Here is a 17,016-nt window from a genome sequence, read left to right on the forward strand (position 1 = left end):
GACCCAGAAGCTGTACGCCGGCTCCCTCGGCCAGTAAAGCGAGAGGAGCGCCGCAACCCCAGAGTCGGCCACGACTGGACCTAATGGTCAGGGATCCCTTTACCTTTACAACAACCATTGGACCTTCTTCCTGCAGCAACCATGTGCTTAGAGAATCTCCCATGCAAGAGCACCTGCTCACGTGTTGGATCTCCATGCAACTGGGAGACCTGTGCAATTGGACGCTCCCATGGTTCACAGCCCATACATGCAGGCAAGTGATTTTGCATTGGCATTTTTTTCTAGACAACCATGTCCTACATGCAAACAATGCATGGAAAGGGCTGGAGCCTTGGTACCTTAAAGTAAAGGAAACCCTGACCATTACATCCAGTCATGGCTGCCGCTGGGGTTGTGGCGCTCATCTCACTTTATTGGCCAAGGGAGCTGGCGTACAGCTTCCGGGTCATGTGGCCAGCATGACTAAGCCACTTCTGGCGAACCAGAGCAGCACACGGAAACGCCGTTTACCTTCCCGCTGGAGCGGTACCTATTTATCTACTTACACTTTGACGTGCTTTCGAACTGCTAGGTTGGCAGGAGCAGGGACTGAGCAACGGGAGCTCACCCCGTCGCGGGGATTCGAACCGCTGACCTTCTGATCAGCAAGTCCTAGGCTCTGTGGTTTAACCCACAGTGCCACCCATGTCCCTTAAAGACTAACAAATTCATTGCGGCATCATCTTTCTTATCAGTATCCACATAGTTGCTGATCATTAGAACAATTCATCACGTGTGCATATGGGAAAAACTGATGTACACACCCCTCTTCAAAGCCACATTAAGGCCATCTTAAATGGCTAGCATTCCCCCCCCCCCCCGTTCATTTGACCAAAACACAATAGCAGAAGCAAACTGTTCCAGGTAAGGACAACTTGGGGGTGGGGAAGGCTTCTACTCCATGGCTCCTTATCCTAAAAATGCACTGACTCAAGCTTGCAGCTGATCTGCTGTTCTGGGAAGTTGCTTTTATTGCTCATCTGGTAACTGTTTAGAGCTTTATGTGAAACAACCTGGTGGCCAGGCCCCTTTAGGGCAGCAATTCATGTCAGAACATTTGCTTTTGCAACCCGCCCCCCACCCCAATCTCCAGTTTGTTTCTCACAGAACCAATTCAGAGTCCAGCCTGATGCAGGTCCCTGGTTTTCTGCAGAAGCAAACAAAGCAACAAAGGACTAATGCACCTGAAGGTTTGACGGATTCCTCAGGAAGCTTGTTTTCCCTGCTTTCACTGGAAGACAAAATATATTTTGTTATGCAACAGAATGCCCTGTATTATTATTATTATTCCATTTTATACATTTCACTAATTTTACAATCATTTTAACATTTCAATACTTGAATTCCTTCCCCCTCTTTCTGCAGTTCCTTAAATTTATTTTAATATCTTCTGCATATCCAGATTAACTTAATTTGCTCATTGATTCATCTACTTTAAATATATACTCTTAGGAAACTGCAGGCTATTACAATAATCCTGCCAATTTTCTTATCTGATTACAATTTATCTGTAAATATTCAATAAACCATTTCAATTCTTCTATAAAAAGTTTGTGATCTTGATTTCTTACTTTCCTGGTAAGCTTTTCCATTTCTGCGTATTCCATAAGTTTTTGTATCCATTCTTCTTTTGATGGGACTTCTTCTTTCCATTTTTGGGAAAGAAACATTCTTGCTGCTGTAGTCGCATACATGAATAAATTTCTATACAGTTTGGGTAGTTTTGTCCCTATAATTCCCAAATAATGCCCCTATAATGCCCTGTATTATTATTCATCATTGTTATCAGCACCAGAATGAGATCATAATGGCCATTCTCTCTCCTTCAAGTGGACAAGTCTCTCTCCTTCAGTTGGCCACTATCAACATGAGGTCACAATGGCCAATCCCTCTCCTTCAGGTGGACAACATCAGCACAAGGACACAATGACCAGTCTCTCTCCTTCATTGGCCACTATCAACATGAGGTCACAATGGCCAGTCTCTCTCTCTCTCCTTCAGGGAGGCAGCATCCTCATGAGAACACAATGGCCAGGAGAGGGTCAGAAAAAACCAGACCACAGCAAGCTGTGTGTGCAGATGGTAGATGCAAGTGTTGCCTAGCACCCCAAATTGAATGGTGAGCCTTCAAAGTCCAGTAGCCATCGCAGGTTGAGGGCAGAGTACAGAGAAGAGATGCATTAGGCAGCAACTGATGGGCAAAGCAGCAGTAGAACAGCCAAGAGGAAACTACAGAAGAAGAGAAGAAGGCTAGGAGGAAGCACCCAGTACTTGGAGAGGAAGAGAGAAGGTAATTAGGACAGGAGTAGCAATGCTCACCTGTACTTGTCCCTGTTACAGTCACCCAGAGTCATAAGGCAGCTCATGAACATCAACCCCAAGCAATGAAAATTAACTTTCTGGGACACCTGTAGCAACGGAAGGGGAAGGGGTCAGATGGCACCATTAACAAGATGTCTCAAGTCAAATCAGAGACTCGTGAGTCATTCTGTGGATTGCAGGCTTCCAAGCCCCACTAGATTCAAAGGCAGAAATTAAACAGGTGCCAAAGGCTGCAGTCTTATACCAATTTTCCTGGGAGCAAGCCCCCTGAATTTAATGAAACTTACTTTTGAGTAGGCATATATAGGATTGTAATATAGCTCTCCCAATGAGATCAATAGAACCTTGGAGTGCTTCAGTTTGGGTGGAGCACACCCAAACATTCATTAAAGTTTTGTCTGCAGTATAAAGCTTTGCAGACTTTCAGGGGAAATGACACTTATAATTTCCAAGATTCTAATATATAGCCGTACGTGGGTGGCACTGTGGGTTAAACCACATAGCCCAGGACTTGCCGATCAGAAGGTCGGTGGTTCGAATCCACATGATGGGGTGAGCTCTCGTTGTTCAGTCCCAGCTCCTGCCAATCTAGCAGTTCGAAAGCAAGTCAAAGTACAAGTAGGTAAATAGGTACCGCTCCGGCGGGAAGGTGAATGGTGTTTCCGAGCGCTGCTCTGGTTTGCCAGAAGCATCTTACTCATGCTGGCCACATGATCCGGAAGCTGTCTGCGGACAAACGCCAGCTCCCTCGGCCAATAAAGCGAGATTAGCGCTGCAACTCCAGAGTCCTCTGCGACTGGACCTAATGGCCAGGAGTCCCTTTACCTTTACCTTTAAATGATAAATGGAGGCTGTGGGTCATCTCTTAAGGTGACCACACAAACCTATCATTTGGGCATGGCAAGGAATGATGCTCCATGAGAAGGTTTGGAACAACTTTGTTTTAAAGTCATTGCTCCGGTAATTTGCTGTTGCCCCACTTTTGCAAACTACAATGTATCCCTGATACCCTCTAATCTGTTTTGACTGAACTGGGAAAAGGTGAAGATTTTGGGCACAGTGGAGGGTGCCAAAGAACCCTGATACAGACAGAATTTTCCATATAATTTGCCTTCTCCTACTTCCTTCCAGATCCAAAGCCATGACCCCTTCTTGCTGAAACCATTTTAGGGTCAGACCAGAGACAAAAGGGCTGGTGTCATTGCTGCCAATTTCTGACTCAATGGGAGGCTATCTCAAAGTGTGGAGGGTTTTTCCCATGAACAGAGTGTACTTTACCCTATGAAACTCGAAGGCAGTATAATTAGCATTCTTACTGGGCAAAAGAACAGCTTTGATTGTGTCTGCATTCACTGGACATTTGTCTGCTATCCAAGCAAACACTGACTATCATTCTATGCACTTGTTCTACCCACCTGCTTGTTCTTAGAAAACCCAGCACAACTCTTACTCATTCCAGTGTTATTGGAGCAACGTGGTCTCATGTCAAACCATTTAGTGGCTTGTATTTCAAGAGAGTACCTGTTTTGTGACTTCTTGTTTTCTCAAACTCTTAATTATTCAGTTCCGTTCTAAGCTTTCCTCATAACCATATGTAGACAGCATTTTATTAATCTAAACAAGCAAATCAAGGATACTTAGCTAAATATTATAGATGCCCTCATGCAATTTGAAGAAAATAAGGCCAGTTCACACAGGTGTTTCTCCCAGAGTATGTCAGGTGAATCAGGATTTGCCACACTTCATTGTCTCATGGTGGCATATCTTACAGCTGCAGTAATAACAAGAATCATCACTGATCAATGGTTTTTGCATCTTTGCCCCAATGCATCTTGAAGAGTATAGTACAAAGACCTTCATAGGACGAGACACACAGTTGCCTCCACAGAATTCAGCAGCTAGATTGGTGACTGAGAGAGGCCACCAAGACCATATAACACTGTTCCTGAAAGACCTACATTGGCTCCCAGTACGTTTCTGAGCACAATTCAAAGTGTTGGTGCTGACCTTTAAAACCTTAAACGGCCTCAGCCCAGTATACCTGAGGGAGCAACTCCACTCCCATCATTCAGCTCATGAGGTCCAGCTCCGTCCGAGGGCTTTCTGACGGTTCCCTCCCTGCAAGAAGTGAGGTTACAAGGAACCAGGCAGAGGGCCTTCTCAGTAGTGGCACCCGCCCCGTGGAACACCCTCCCATCAGATGTCAAGGAAATAAACAACAATCTGACTTTTAGAAGCCATCTGAAGGCAGCCCTGTTTAGGGAAGTTTTTAATGTTTGATGTTTTATCACTTTATTATTATTATTATTAATAATATTCTTTTGGGAGCCACCCAGAGTAACTGGGGAAACCCAGCCAGATGGGCGAGGTATGTATGTATGTATGTATAAATAAATAAAAATTGGTTACACAAGGAGAGAAGTGCCATGGCTATTGAGCTTGTCTTCAACATCCCACACACAGCTGCCCAATCTCTGACACCCTGAATTCAGTGTGGTTGATGTGGGCGGGGCCAGGATACATCTACTGTTCTTTCTGAATGTAGACAAAATGTCTGGAGGTGACCGTGTGTATTCAGCCTGTGACACAAATAGATGAGAAACTGATTGAGCGCATCATGAGACATGTACAGAAACAATCTGATGTATTGCCAGCTACCCAGCATCCAATTGTGTGAGCATTTACATTTTTTTGAAATATTGATAAATATAGATGATTTGTTCATTTTTAAACTTTGAGGTAGAAAATATAGATTTCAACTAAATCCTGGTTGCAAAGGTGGGGAGAAGTGTCTAAAGAAATTGTGGGTGGAGGTACTGAATTTTCTGGCGGGGGGGTACCTTTCAATTGAGTTAGCAGAGAGTAAGGTTTTCTCTCTCGCTTTTTAAATAAATAAACCCTTTGTCACTGTTGCAAGTCATGGCAGCTCACTGGCATCTCCCTTCATTTCTTAATGTGGCATTGTTCCTCAGGCATTGAACCGTAGGCTGTCCCTTGAACAAAATTTGGATCATTCCCATGATCTTCTGTTTGTCAATAAAGTCAGATGCTGCTGGGGTACTGGAAAACTCTACCATGGCTTAAACAGCAGTAAATATTACTTTTTGGTCTAAGCAACAGAAGAGAAATGTGCCCTTGTGGCTCCTGAAAAATGCAGATAATTTATCCCCCAGAGTCTACTTTCATCCAACTCCCATAAAATCACTTGTGGGGGGCGAGCCTGCCCCAATAACTTTCACTCAGGCTGACTTTCAACAGGGAATGAGAGAAAGCTTGCCACAACTGTCTCATCCCATTTTAAAACCATCACCAATGGTAGGCCTGTGTTCATGACTCCTATTTGCTGTCCTGTTTTGATAGTTTTGCATTCAAAGCACATTCCTTTGCAGAAATTAGAAAAGGAAGTTTCCTTGCTGAAGACTCCAGCAAGATCTTCGACCGAGCAGCAGTTGAAGGCTGTTTCACACATTACGCAAACCTGGTTTTGGCTTCAGGTGAACATTTGACAGGGAGCTGCAGTCAACTCTGACCTCCTACCATGTGTGATGGTATGTGTGGCATTCGTATGGAGCCCCTGGTTGTCTCACAGACTAGTGACCCGTACGCCACTAATCCGCTGCCACCAACCAGGCCCTCCCCAGTAAATCACTTAGTCTCAGTCAGGTTCTCAAGTTAACAAAGAAGAGTGTAGTTTATTGCAGACACAAACAAACTGCATTCCAAAATGTTGTTACTCTTTACCATCTTAGTCTTATTTTATCCTGTCTCTATCTCTTCTACCTCCTCTCACATAAGAACCCACTGCACTAACTGTCTCTCTATTTCCAACTGCCTGCCAACTGCTTTTCCAACTGCCTTTCCCAACCAGCCAACCCACTAAAACCAACCAACTACCCACACCCAAACCTCGGGTAAGCCCTTTTATAAAAGCTAAGCTCCGCCTCCAGTTTTCCTATTGGTCTACATTTTAACCCTTTCTCCCCCACCTGTACAGACATTTTCAAACGAACGGGCAAACACCACAGTATGTTATAGGTATTTCTCAACATGAGCTTGTCTCCTGCATACAGTGCTTTTTCGGCTGGGGGAGTACGCATACCCCTAAACATTTTGTGAATCTAAGTTTGGCCTCATTGAGGGGCAGTGTTTCAATATTAGTAGGAAAATGAGAGTACCCCTAAACATATAATTTTTTAAAGAAAAAAAGCACTGGACCTATTATTAAGCCTTTTCTACTGCATCTTTTTCAATAGACCATATCGTATATAAATCCATTATCTCCATAGTATTTGCCACATTCCAAGTGTTATTGCAATCCTGCTAATGTTTTCATCTGCTCACAACTCTCTGTCCAAGGTCACGCCAACACCATACATTTAAAGAATACTTATGGCACCCCTCCAAAAAAAAAGAATCCTGATAACCGTAATTGGTTAAGGGCAGTGGGTTTTTTTCTGGAGGCACGCAGGGGTAAGCATACCCCTAAACATTTTGTGAATCTAAGTTTGGCCCCATTGAGGGGCAGTATTTCAATATGAGTAGGGAAATGAGAGTACCCCTAAACATTTTTTAAAAAAAAAAAAAAAAAGCACTGCCTCCATACATTACATTTCAGTGACATGCCTAAGGCATTCCAAGTGTACATTTTAAAATGCAATGCACTGGGAGATGCTGAATAATGGAAGACAAGGCCCTCCGCACCCTGACGCAACATTAATCTTTTCCTGACAGTGCAGTAACTGACTGGTATTGGCGTTAGCTTTGGGGTGGGGTGGTTATCACTGATTTGAAAGCTAAGATCCCACAGAAAGTTTCCATTTAGAGACAACGCAAATTGGAGAAAGGAATCAAGGATCTCCCCACTTCAAAAACTATAACATTCCATGGAGTGGCTCAGACACTCATGAATGGGTGCAGCAGGATGGAGGCTGGCTGTTCTACTTATCCTAGACAAACTTTATTTGGTTGGCTCCTTGCCAGGAAAAATAACCTATTGCAGTCCAAGCCCAGCTAAGTCAAACAGTTCATGCTTAATTAAGCTCACTGTAAGAGTTCTCTGTCCCCACCAAACACTAGAAAGCTGATATTCTCAGCAGGTGAGATTGAAACTATCCAGGTCTAGCTACCCAGTTTAAACTCCTGAAACAGGAGGGGAAAGCCTGAGCTGCAGCGTGCTGCAAATGGGTGTTAATTCTGAAAAGGAGACCAGGGTCTACTAAACGTGTGAGCGTGTATTATGCACAATTGTACCCCACACAGTCTTTGATGGCTTGTTTTAGAAAATAGTGCCCAATCATTTTTGCTTTTGGAAGGAGAGCCCAAATGATACCCGCTCCAGATCCGGCTTTTGTTAGATCATTCATAGCCAATTCCTAAATATTTCCTAATATTGCAGCATTCAAAATTATGAATTCCTTATGTTGTTCATCTCAGCAGCATGAAATCATAAAAAACATGTAGATTATACTGCTGCTTTAAATAAACAAAAAAGGAGTACTATGATCTTTCAAACTGCTTCTTTTCCAATCTTCCCTTGATCCAACTATCTCCACTAGTTTAACTATTGCACAATATTCTAGCATCCATTCCATCACCAAGGGTATTTGAGGTGTTTCCTGGCCAGTTAGTTGCCAGGAAAACTCCTACAGCTCTCAACCAATTTCCTACTGCTGTTATGTGTTCTGATTGAATATCCTTTTCCATGTTTCCCAAAAGACTTAAAAGTCGATCAAAAGGCACCACATATCCAACAATAGCTGCAAAGACCTTGAACAATCATCGCCCAAAATTTCTTAGGTGTGCATTGTTTTTGACATTTCCCTTCCATTGAAATGTATTGAAATTACTTATGTAGTTAATTGCATTCATTTCGACCACAGCCAAGAGAGAGAGAGATAATGTACGTTTTAGCAGAAGCTGAACTGTAGCAGAAAAGAAACAGAAATGATTGCAACACACTCAGGACAGGAAGGAAATCTCTGCCTGCCCTACTCAATGCAGAATGTGCACAAATGTGTCTGCTGTTTTTCTAATTTCCCTTCAATCCATCCCCGCTTCTAAAACACCTGCACTGCTCTCCAAGTTACACTGTGTGAAAAATAGCTCAGCCTTTATCTTCCAATGTCGTGTTCCCTTCTAGACTCAGATTTCTCCAGACAAGTCTCCCCAAAGGCTACAACATTCGGATGGCTTGCTCATTCTTGCATTTTCTTATGGGGCTTAAAAATGGCACTGCCTTCTTGGTAACGTCGTCGCACCCACTATTATACTTGGCTCACGTTCAGTTTGTAATCTACTACCATGTCCAGAGCCTTCAGACCAGTGTTGCCGCCCAGCCACTGATCCCCGCATTTTGTATATGTGTTTTATTTTGGTTTCCCTTCCCTGTGGGCATGTTAGAGGTCAGACACATTCGGCCAAAAGAAAAGGCAGACAGGAAAACATCTGTAGCATGTGTACAGAAGTTTCTCAGGGCTGTCTGTCTGCACAGAGGGATCCAGGCAAATAAACAGTGAGACTCTTCAAAAGAGTCTCCCTTGTTTTCAGACACAGAGGTGTGCAGGCCAAGTCGTGGCTTGATACGGCATAGAGTGGCTCACCATGGGATGATATTCTTGTCTTCTTCTTTTTTAATTACTCAGAAGCTTTGGTTCCAACCCCTGTTTTCAAAGGAGTCTGAGAATGAAATATGATTCATCCTGTATCTGTTAAGAGGTTCTATGACTGAGGAGTAGCTGATGGAATGCCCCAAACTGGGCCATGTCAGACAAACGAAGGAAACTGATTTCCTTTCCCCAGAATGGTTTATTGGCTTGGGCTACCATAATTGCTACTACATTGCAACCACAGCTGTGAAAGACTGACAAAAATAGAAGTGTGGCAGTGCCAGCCTCGGTTAGACCCATGTCTTTTATTTTATTTTTTACATTCCTAGAAAATAAAAGTCAAGTTAGGGTTTAAAAAGGTAAAGGTAAAGGTACCCCTGCCCGTACGGGCCAGTCTTGACAGACTCTGGGGTTGTGCGCCCATCTCATTTAAGAGGCCAGGGGCCAGCGCTGTCCGGAGACACTTCCGGGTCACGTGGCCAGCGTGACATCACTGCTCTGGCCAGAGCCAGAGCCAGAGCCGCACACGGAAACGCCGTTTACCTTCCCGCTGGTAAGCGGTCCCTATTTATCTACTTGCATCCGGAGGTGCTTTCGAACTGCTAGGTTGGCAGGCGCTGGGACCGAGCAGCGGGAGCGCACCCCGCCGCAGGGATTCGAACCGCCGACCTTTCGATCGGCAAGCCCTAGGCGCTGAGGCTTTAACCCACAGCGCCACCTGCGTCCCCCTAAGTTAGGGTTTAGCTTTGGCTATTTATTTATTTTTAAGTCAAAAGATGTTTGCAAAGAACCCCTTTGGATTTTTGACAACAGAGATGCTGTGGATGATGTAATGGGACTCAAGAGCCCAAATCTCACCCTCGCAGAAAATGTATCATTTAATGTGTTTCTGCCTATGTGCGCCGTAAATGTGCTGATGAACTGTTATGCATCATACTTGCCATATTAATCTGTGCTATCATAACAGTAGCCGATGGGAAAATGCCATGCGTTTTCTGAAACTCTCCCCCCTTTAACCTCTCTAAATGCCATCTGACATAGAGAGAAAGTATAATGAAAAGACCTTTATTAGATTGACCAACAGGGCATCCCATTCATAAAAAAGCAGGCAAGGGAAAGGAGGGGAGGATGCTGTAGCTGTGACATTCACAGTAGTCAAATAGGATGGGGGAAAATAGTGATTGACCAAAAGGGCTGGAAAATACTGTAACTTCTAATCCAGGCAGATAGAGCCACATTTGAGATCAGCAAAATGCCTAATTCATTCTTACAGCCTTTCCAGCCAATCAGTCCAAGTGTTTAGCTTTGAGAAGCAAAAGGCTAGCCTTTGGATAGCCTTTTGTGAAATTCACCAAATCAAAGGTAACTTAACATGTAATTGATGAGGATATGTCAGTATAAAAGTAAACAAATTGGGGGGGGCAGGGATGTACTTCAGCTTAGTATATGTTTGCATGTGTCTATACAGAGTCTTCAAAAAACTTTTTAAGATGCTCCATGATCGTTCTAAGTGAGAAATTGAGAGATACTGAAATGGGCAGGTCTGCCCATCCCTACTTGTGTGCAAATAGGAACAGTACATTGAAGGTCTGGATTCTGTCCAGCCAACAAGCAATCACAGTCCACATACACACACACACATGAAATAGAGGAGGATATAAACATTCTTTATGTGTTTTCCTTACACAGAAGTTCCTTCTGTATAAGAAAACCATAACATCTGAAGACTTCATGATCGCCGAGAGCTATAATTTGTTCCCCTTCTGTGTGACAGGGCACACGTTGTCAAGTAAGTGATTCCAAGTCACTGACTAGTTACTTTCCCACCAAGGGGGGTCCCGGAGCCGTTGCAATGATCTGTGAGTCAGCGTGAAAAAAGAGCTTTGAGAAATTCCAAGATGGGAACCATATGCTGGCATCCTCCCCTCTGAAATTGTGTGTGTGTGTGTGTGTGTGTGTGTGTGTGTGAGCACAGACCACCAACCAACACACCAATAACTTGCTGGGTGTCTTTATGCGTTTTCGGTTCTTAGCAAGTGCCAGATTCCTCATCTTCTGAAGCTTCCTCATCTTCTGAGCAGGTTCTCATATTGCACATGTGCAGTGTGTGTGTGTGTGTGTGTGTGTGAGAGAGAGAGAGAGAGAGAGAGAGAGAGAGAGAGAGAGAGAGGTTCCCACACCACCACAGCAAATGTGTTGGAGGAGAAACTTGACAAGACCAAGTATCTAACCCCTCTGACACTCTCCCTAGGTTTATCACTTCTGATGATAAAGCAAAGATGCTGCCTGCTGCTGAGAATGGGTTGCGTTATTGGGCATACTGCCTTGATTAAATCGTGGCCTATTTAAACAAAGAACAAACATTCAACGCGCACACACATGCATAAAGAGAAACACACATGAAACCATTTCTGATCATGGGCTGCGATACAGAAAAGACCCCCCGCCGCTTTGCAGAATGACGTTGGAATATGATCTGAGAATGATACCGTCTCTGTCAACAATAAACCCCTGCCATTGATCTTCTTTGCATATGGAACATAACGAGTGAAGCTCTTTTGCAGCTACTCGCTGCAGATTATGGCGCTGGAGAGTTTGAAGCGGCAGCACGCAGGTTAGCCAGTTCAAATTCCTGTTCTGGATCCTATATTCCCAAAGATTCATAGGAACACTCAGGTATCATACAGGATGGCTTGCCCTACCGTTAGACAGAGGGGAGCAACAGCCGCAGGCAAAAAATGCTGTGGGGCAGCAACAGCAGTTCCCAGATGTTCCTCCTCAGCCCCCTATCATCCTACATGTTGCCACATGGCCCTCTCAGTCCCCTAAATTGTCATAAGGTAAAAAGGTAAAGGACCCCTGGATGGTTAAGTTCAGTCAAAGGCGACTATGGGGTTGCGGTGCTCATCATGTTTTCAGGCTGAGGGAGCTGGCATTTGTCCGCAGGTAGCTTTCCAGGTCATGTGGCCAGCATGACTAAACCACTTCTGGCATAACGGAACACTGTGATGGAAACCAGAGCACGCAGAAATGCCATTTACCTTCCTGCCACAGCGGTACCTATTTATTTACTTGCACTGGCATGCTTTCAAACTGCTAGGGGGGCAGGAACTGGGACAGAGCAACGGGAGCTCACTCTGTTGCATGGATTCGAACCACCAACCCAAGAGGCTCAGTGGTTTAGACCACAGCGCCACCTACAATGTGCTTCATATGCAAGAGAGGGGTGCTATCTTGTCACCAGCGTTGAGGTAAGTAAGGTTCACATGCCAGTCCAGTAGGTTTTTACTTGTTGAAGGGATGCAATCTTCTTGACTGAGTGGTCATTTATTGCAATTCTAAGTTGCCACACTGTGTGATGGCACCTGATTGTGGCGTGCCAAAACCAGGTGAAGTCAAGATGCCCCCATACAGGAATGTTTATTGGACAAAACACGGTTTCTGCTAAGTGCCCCCAAAGACTACCACACTAAAATGCTAAGGCAACCAGTGAGGGGAGGGAGTAAGAGTGTTAAAGGTGGGGAAATTTGTCCTCATTCCCTCTGAACATAGCATAAAGGTAAATGTAAAGGGACCCCTGACCATTAGGTCCAGTCGTGACCGACTCTGGGGTTGCAATGCTCATCTTGCTTTATTGGCCTAGGGAGCCGGTGTACAGTTTCCGGGTCATGTGGCCAGCATGACTAAGCCCCTTCTGGTGAACCAGAGCAGCGCACGGAAACGCCGTTTACCTTCCCGCCGGCGTAGTACTTATTTATCTTTTTTTTTTTTTATAATAATTTTTATTAATTTTCCACACAAATAATAAAGAACAATATAAAACAATACAACTTCAAACTCATCAGTTCATGCCCTTCTTTCTTTGACTTCCCCATACCTCCCCATCCCTGCATCCTTGTTTAATGGTTCTTTAGCAACCCTTAGGTCCATTGTCCTAATTCCCTTTCATAAAAAAAATAATTCTTAAATTTTCTGTTTACTGCTGCAATTCTTTACTTCTTACCCCCTGACATCTTAACACTCCTCAATTTTACAATTATTTTTAAGATATATTTTAAATTTCTTCCAGTCCTCTTCCATTGTCTCTTTCCCCTGGTCCCGGATTCTGCCCGTCATCTCGGCCAGTCCCATGAAGTCAATCACCTTTGTTTGCCATTCTTCCAGAGTAGGTAAGTACTTATTTATCTACTTGCACTCTGACGTGCTTTCGAACTGCTAGGTTGGCAGGAGCAGGGACCGAGCAACAGGAGATTACCCCGTTGCGGGGATTCGAACCGCTGACCTTCTGATCGGCAAGTCCTAGGCTCTGTGGTTTAACCCACAGTGCCACCCGCGTCCCTTGAACATAGCATAGAGCACAGCTAAAGGTCTACACCTGCCTTTACTAGCCTGGTGCCCATCCAATGTTGCTAGACTACAGATCCCATCATCCTTTACCATACTGGCTGTGGAGTCCACTATGGTAGAATTGGTGGTGAAGAAAAGATGATCTTCTGCTACCTTTCCACAGAGAAATGATATGCCCAGATTCCTTGGTTATCATATATTTTCCCTAATGCAACTAGCATGCAAGCCTTTGCGCAGTTGATGTTGCTCATACCTGGTCCAAGTCACAGTTAGCTTCCGTTTCAGTTTCTCATGGCTATTTGGATTGTTTTTGATGGCTGCTCCCAGAGAATGCACACATGAGGAGGGGTTTGGACAGTTATAAAGGTAAAGGTAAAGGTACCCCTGCCCGTACGGGCCAGTCTTGACAGACTCTGGGGTTGTGCGCCCATCTCACTTAAGAGGCCAGGGGCCAGCGCTGTCCGGAGACACTTCCGGGTCACGTGGCCAGCGTGACATCGCTGCTCTGGCGAGCCAAAGCCGCACATGGAAACGCCGTTTACCTTCCCGCTGGTAAGCGGTCCCTATTTATCTACTTGCACCCGGAGGTGCTTTCGAACTGCTAGGTTGGCAGGCGCTGGGACCGAGCAGCGGGAGCGCACCCCGCCGCAGGGATTCGAACCGCCGACCTTTCGATCGGCAAGCCCTAGGTGCTGAGGCTTTAACCCACAGCGCCACCTGCGTCCCTTTTGGACTGTTATATAGGACCACAAACTTGAGTACTATCAGGCTGGGTCTTGTGAATAAGCTTTTGCTGGTGCTCCTGAAATAAGTGAAGCAACCCTTTCGGATAGATGACTTAAACAGTATCGGGTATCCCAAGATGAAAGGACACCATATTGATTCTTTATTTTTTACTAACCTTTTGTAGTCCCCCCCCCCCCAAAGGACAGAGAATGTGCTATTTTTTAGCATCTCACTCATTTTTCTTTTAACGGCGGAATGAAAATGAGCTCATTTTCAGCTCCACAAGAAGAGATTCCCTTCTTAATGTGTTGATTACATACTTGTAAGAAAATGTGAGCAATTATTGCTTGCAGTAAAACCAAATGTAATAGCTGTCGGGGTATTACGCAGAGTAATTGCTCTACAATTTGGAAGATTTTAAACAACCATGGAAAAGCTTCTATCCTAATTAAACCTATAGCAAGATGTAAAACTCATTATGTAATAGCCACATTAATACATAGAGGATGTTGACGTTGGAGATGAAAGAAATGTTGGGTAGTTGGGGAGGTGGGAAGGAAACAAATTGTGGGCTTGAGTAAACTAAATGGACAAAATGACAATATATTCTTTTTCTTACCAATGATCAACTATGGCTGGAAACAGACAGAAACATTCAAGGAAAGCTTGTGTATGACAGACATCTATACCATTGAACTGAGTGCTGATTTGGTCATCAACTGTTTTCTCTCTCTCATGCTTCACTCAGCCTGGTTGCCTATGGAATATATACACACACACACACACACATTGCCATGTATCCATCCTTCCCATAAAGAAAGGAAAGAAACATTTTCTAAAACAATGGCAAAACCACTCCAGGAATTTAGGGTGGTGACGTCACTGATGCTAGCCAGTCGGCACCTTCTGTAGTTGGTCTTTGCAGTAGAATTGCTTAGCTGTTTTATGGAGTTCAGCCCTAGAAAGCAGGCATCCTAGCCTCTTCCAAACCAGCTCTGTTGCTTCACAGACAGCTCTTCACCCCATGAAATATTCTTAAGTGTGACATTTTTGCCTGGCAGAAACACGTCACTGAGCTCTTCTTGCTTGCCTTGAGGAAGGATAGAGATGGCAGGGAATGGGGAGTGTAAGTAGAAACTAACCTACTGACCTTTGGAAAGTTGCCATGAAGTTTCTCCCATGCAAAAGGTGTATATTTTCAACAGCCACTTTATTTTTGTGATTGTAAATTGTTTTTAACTTTCCTGAATTTTGTGTTTTAATGTTGTAACCCGCCTTGGGACCTTAGGCAGGTGATAAATAAATAAATAATCTACTGGCCTCCTGTTGATGGGTATTAAGAAATTAAGAAGTGTGGACGTTCTCACATGGGAGACTGCTGAGAAACATTTTCACATGGCCATGCTCCACGTACGAGCTGGAACATGTGCAGACTCCTTAGCACTGGTGTGGAGGACTCCCTGGTCCTGAATGGGGTAACTGTGCCCCTGAAGGACCAGGTGTGCAGCCTGGGAGTCATTTTGGATTCACAGCTGTCTATGGAGGCACAGATCAATTCTGTATACAGGGCAGCTGTCTACCAGCTCCACCTGGTACGCAGGCTGAGACCCTACCTGCCCACAGACTCTCGCCAGAGTGGTGCATGCTCTAGTTATCTCCCGCTTGGGCTACTGCAACACACTCTACATGGGGCTACCTTTGAAGGTGACCCAGAAACGACAACTAATCCAGAATGCAGCAGCCAGACTGGTGACGGAGCAGCTGCCAAGACCATATAACACTGGTCTTGAAAGACCTACATTGGCTCCCAGTACGTTTCTGAGCACAATTCAAAGTGTTGGTGCTGACCTTTAAAGCCCTAAATGGCCTCAGCCCTGTATACCTAAAGGAGCATCTCAACCCCCACCATTCAGTGCCAAGGTCCAGTGCCAAGGGCCTTCTGCCGGATCCCTCACTGCGAGAAGTGAAGTTACAGGGAACCAGGCAGAGGGTCTTCTCGGTAGTGGTGCCCATCCTGTGGAACGTCCTCCCATCAGATGTCAAGGAAATAAGCAGCTATCTTACTTTTAGAAGACATCTGAAGGCAGCCCTGTTTAGGGAAGTTTTTAATGTTTAATGCTGCATCATGTTTTTAATATTCGGCTGGGAGCTGAATATTAAATATTATTATTATTATTATTATTATTATTATCCATCAGGTTCATCTGTGTGGGGACAGTTTCCATGGCACTGATTGCAAGAGGCTCCCTGGAATGTGCTACAGGGTGCTCAGGTTCACTACATGACCGACCAGTCATGTGCAGGCAGCTTCCTGATTTGTGTTGTGTGCTCGTATGCATTCTATTGTGGTTGTATTAGACAACGCGATGCCCTAAGATCAGTGGTTCTCAAACTTTCTTCTCTGGGCCACACTTTCAGAATACAAATTTGCTCCTACCATGCTGAATTTTTTTTATTGATAAGGAATACACTGGGGGAAAACAACAACTAGAAAAGAGCTCTCATTTTGAAAAGATATCTGCCCATCTCCTGCAGATGTAAACAATAATTTTAATACTATACTACAGGGATTTGTTTAAATGTTCCTTTGGTTGTCCTTGAATCTTCCCAACACAATGGAGTCTCCTTCTTTGGAGGTCTTTAAGCAGAGGCTTGACAGCCATATGTCAGGAGTGCTCTGATGGTGTTTCCTGCTTGGCAAGGGGTTGGACTCAATGGCCCTTGTGGTCTCTTCCAACTCTATGATTCTATGATTCTATGATTCAATTGCCGTCCTCTCCTGCCAAGCCAGTGTGGTGTGCCACACCCTTTGAGAATCATGCCCTAGAGAGATCTCTTACTAATATTCATATTATTATTTTTCAGTGTTCAATCTCTCTATTAGGCTAGTCTATCCCTCCCAAAAGCCAGCTGTCTGGATGACTGGTTTGCTCGTGGACCAGTTCTAAATATGGCACCGTAAGTCAATCTCCAACCA

At 44.5% G+C, this 17,016-nt stretch overlaps 3 long non-coding RNA genes across 7 annotated transcripts in view; 2 read left to right on the top strand and 1 right to left on the bottom strand.

The window, feature by feature from the left end:
• Positions 1-857: 857 nt before the first annotated feature.
• Positions 858-6,190, bottom strand: LOC307212709. The gene is made up of 4 exons (XR_013837128.1): positions 6,103-6,190; positions 3,777-3,975; positions 2,359-2,447; positions 858-1,270 (listed from the first exon to the last, which is right to left on the bottom strand). It is a non-coding gene; the product is annotated as an uncharacterized lncRNA (long non-coding RNA).
• LOC307212671 overlaps positions 1,464-17,016 on the top strand; it is a 34,238-nt gene continuing 18,685 nt past the window's right edge. The window contains exons 1-5 of one of the 5 annotated variants that reach the window (XR_013837071.1): positions 1,464-2,329; positions 5,751-5,909; positions 8,077-8,157; positions 10,656-10,755; positions 14,996-15,165. This is a non-coding gene — a long non-coding RNA (uncharacterized lncRNA). Of the gene's footprint in view, positions 2,330-5,750; positions 5,910-6,106; positions 6,273-8,076; positions 8,158-10,655; positions 10,756-14,995; positions 15,166-17,016 lie in introns of those variants that run through there. The other 4 variants (XR_013837072.1, XR_013837073.1, XR_013837074.1 and 1 more) reach the window with 4 other exon arrangements.
• LOC307212733 lies at positions 11,595-14,791 on the top strand. The gene is made up of 3 exons (XR_013837154.1): positions 11,595-12,525; positions 13,323-13,679; positions 14,058-14,791. It is a non-coding gene; the product is annotated as an uncharacterized lncRNA (long non-coding RNA).

This window comes from Podarcis cretensis, assembly GCF_951804945.1.
Source record: "Podarcis cretensis genome assembly, chromosome: 3".
Classification (NCBI taxonomy): Eukaryota; Metazoa; Chordata; class Lepidosauria; order Squamata; family Lacertidae; genus Podarcis; species Podarcis cretensis.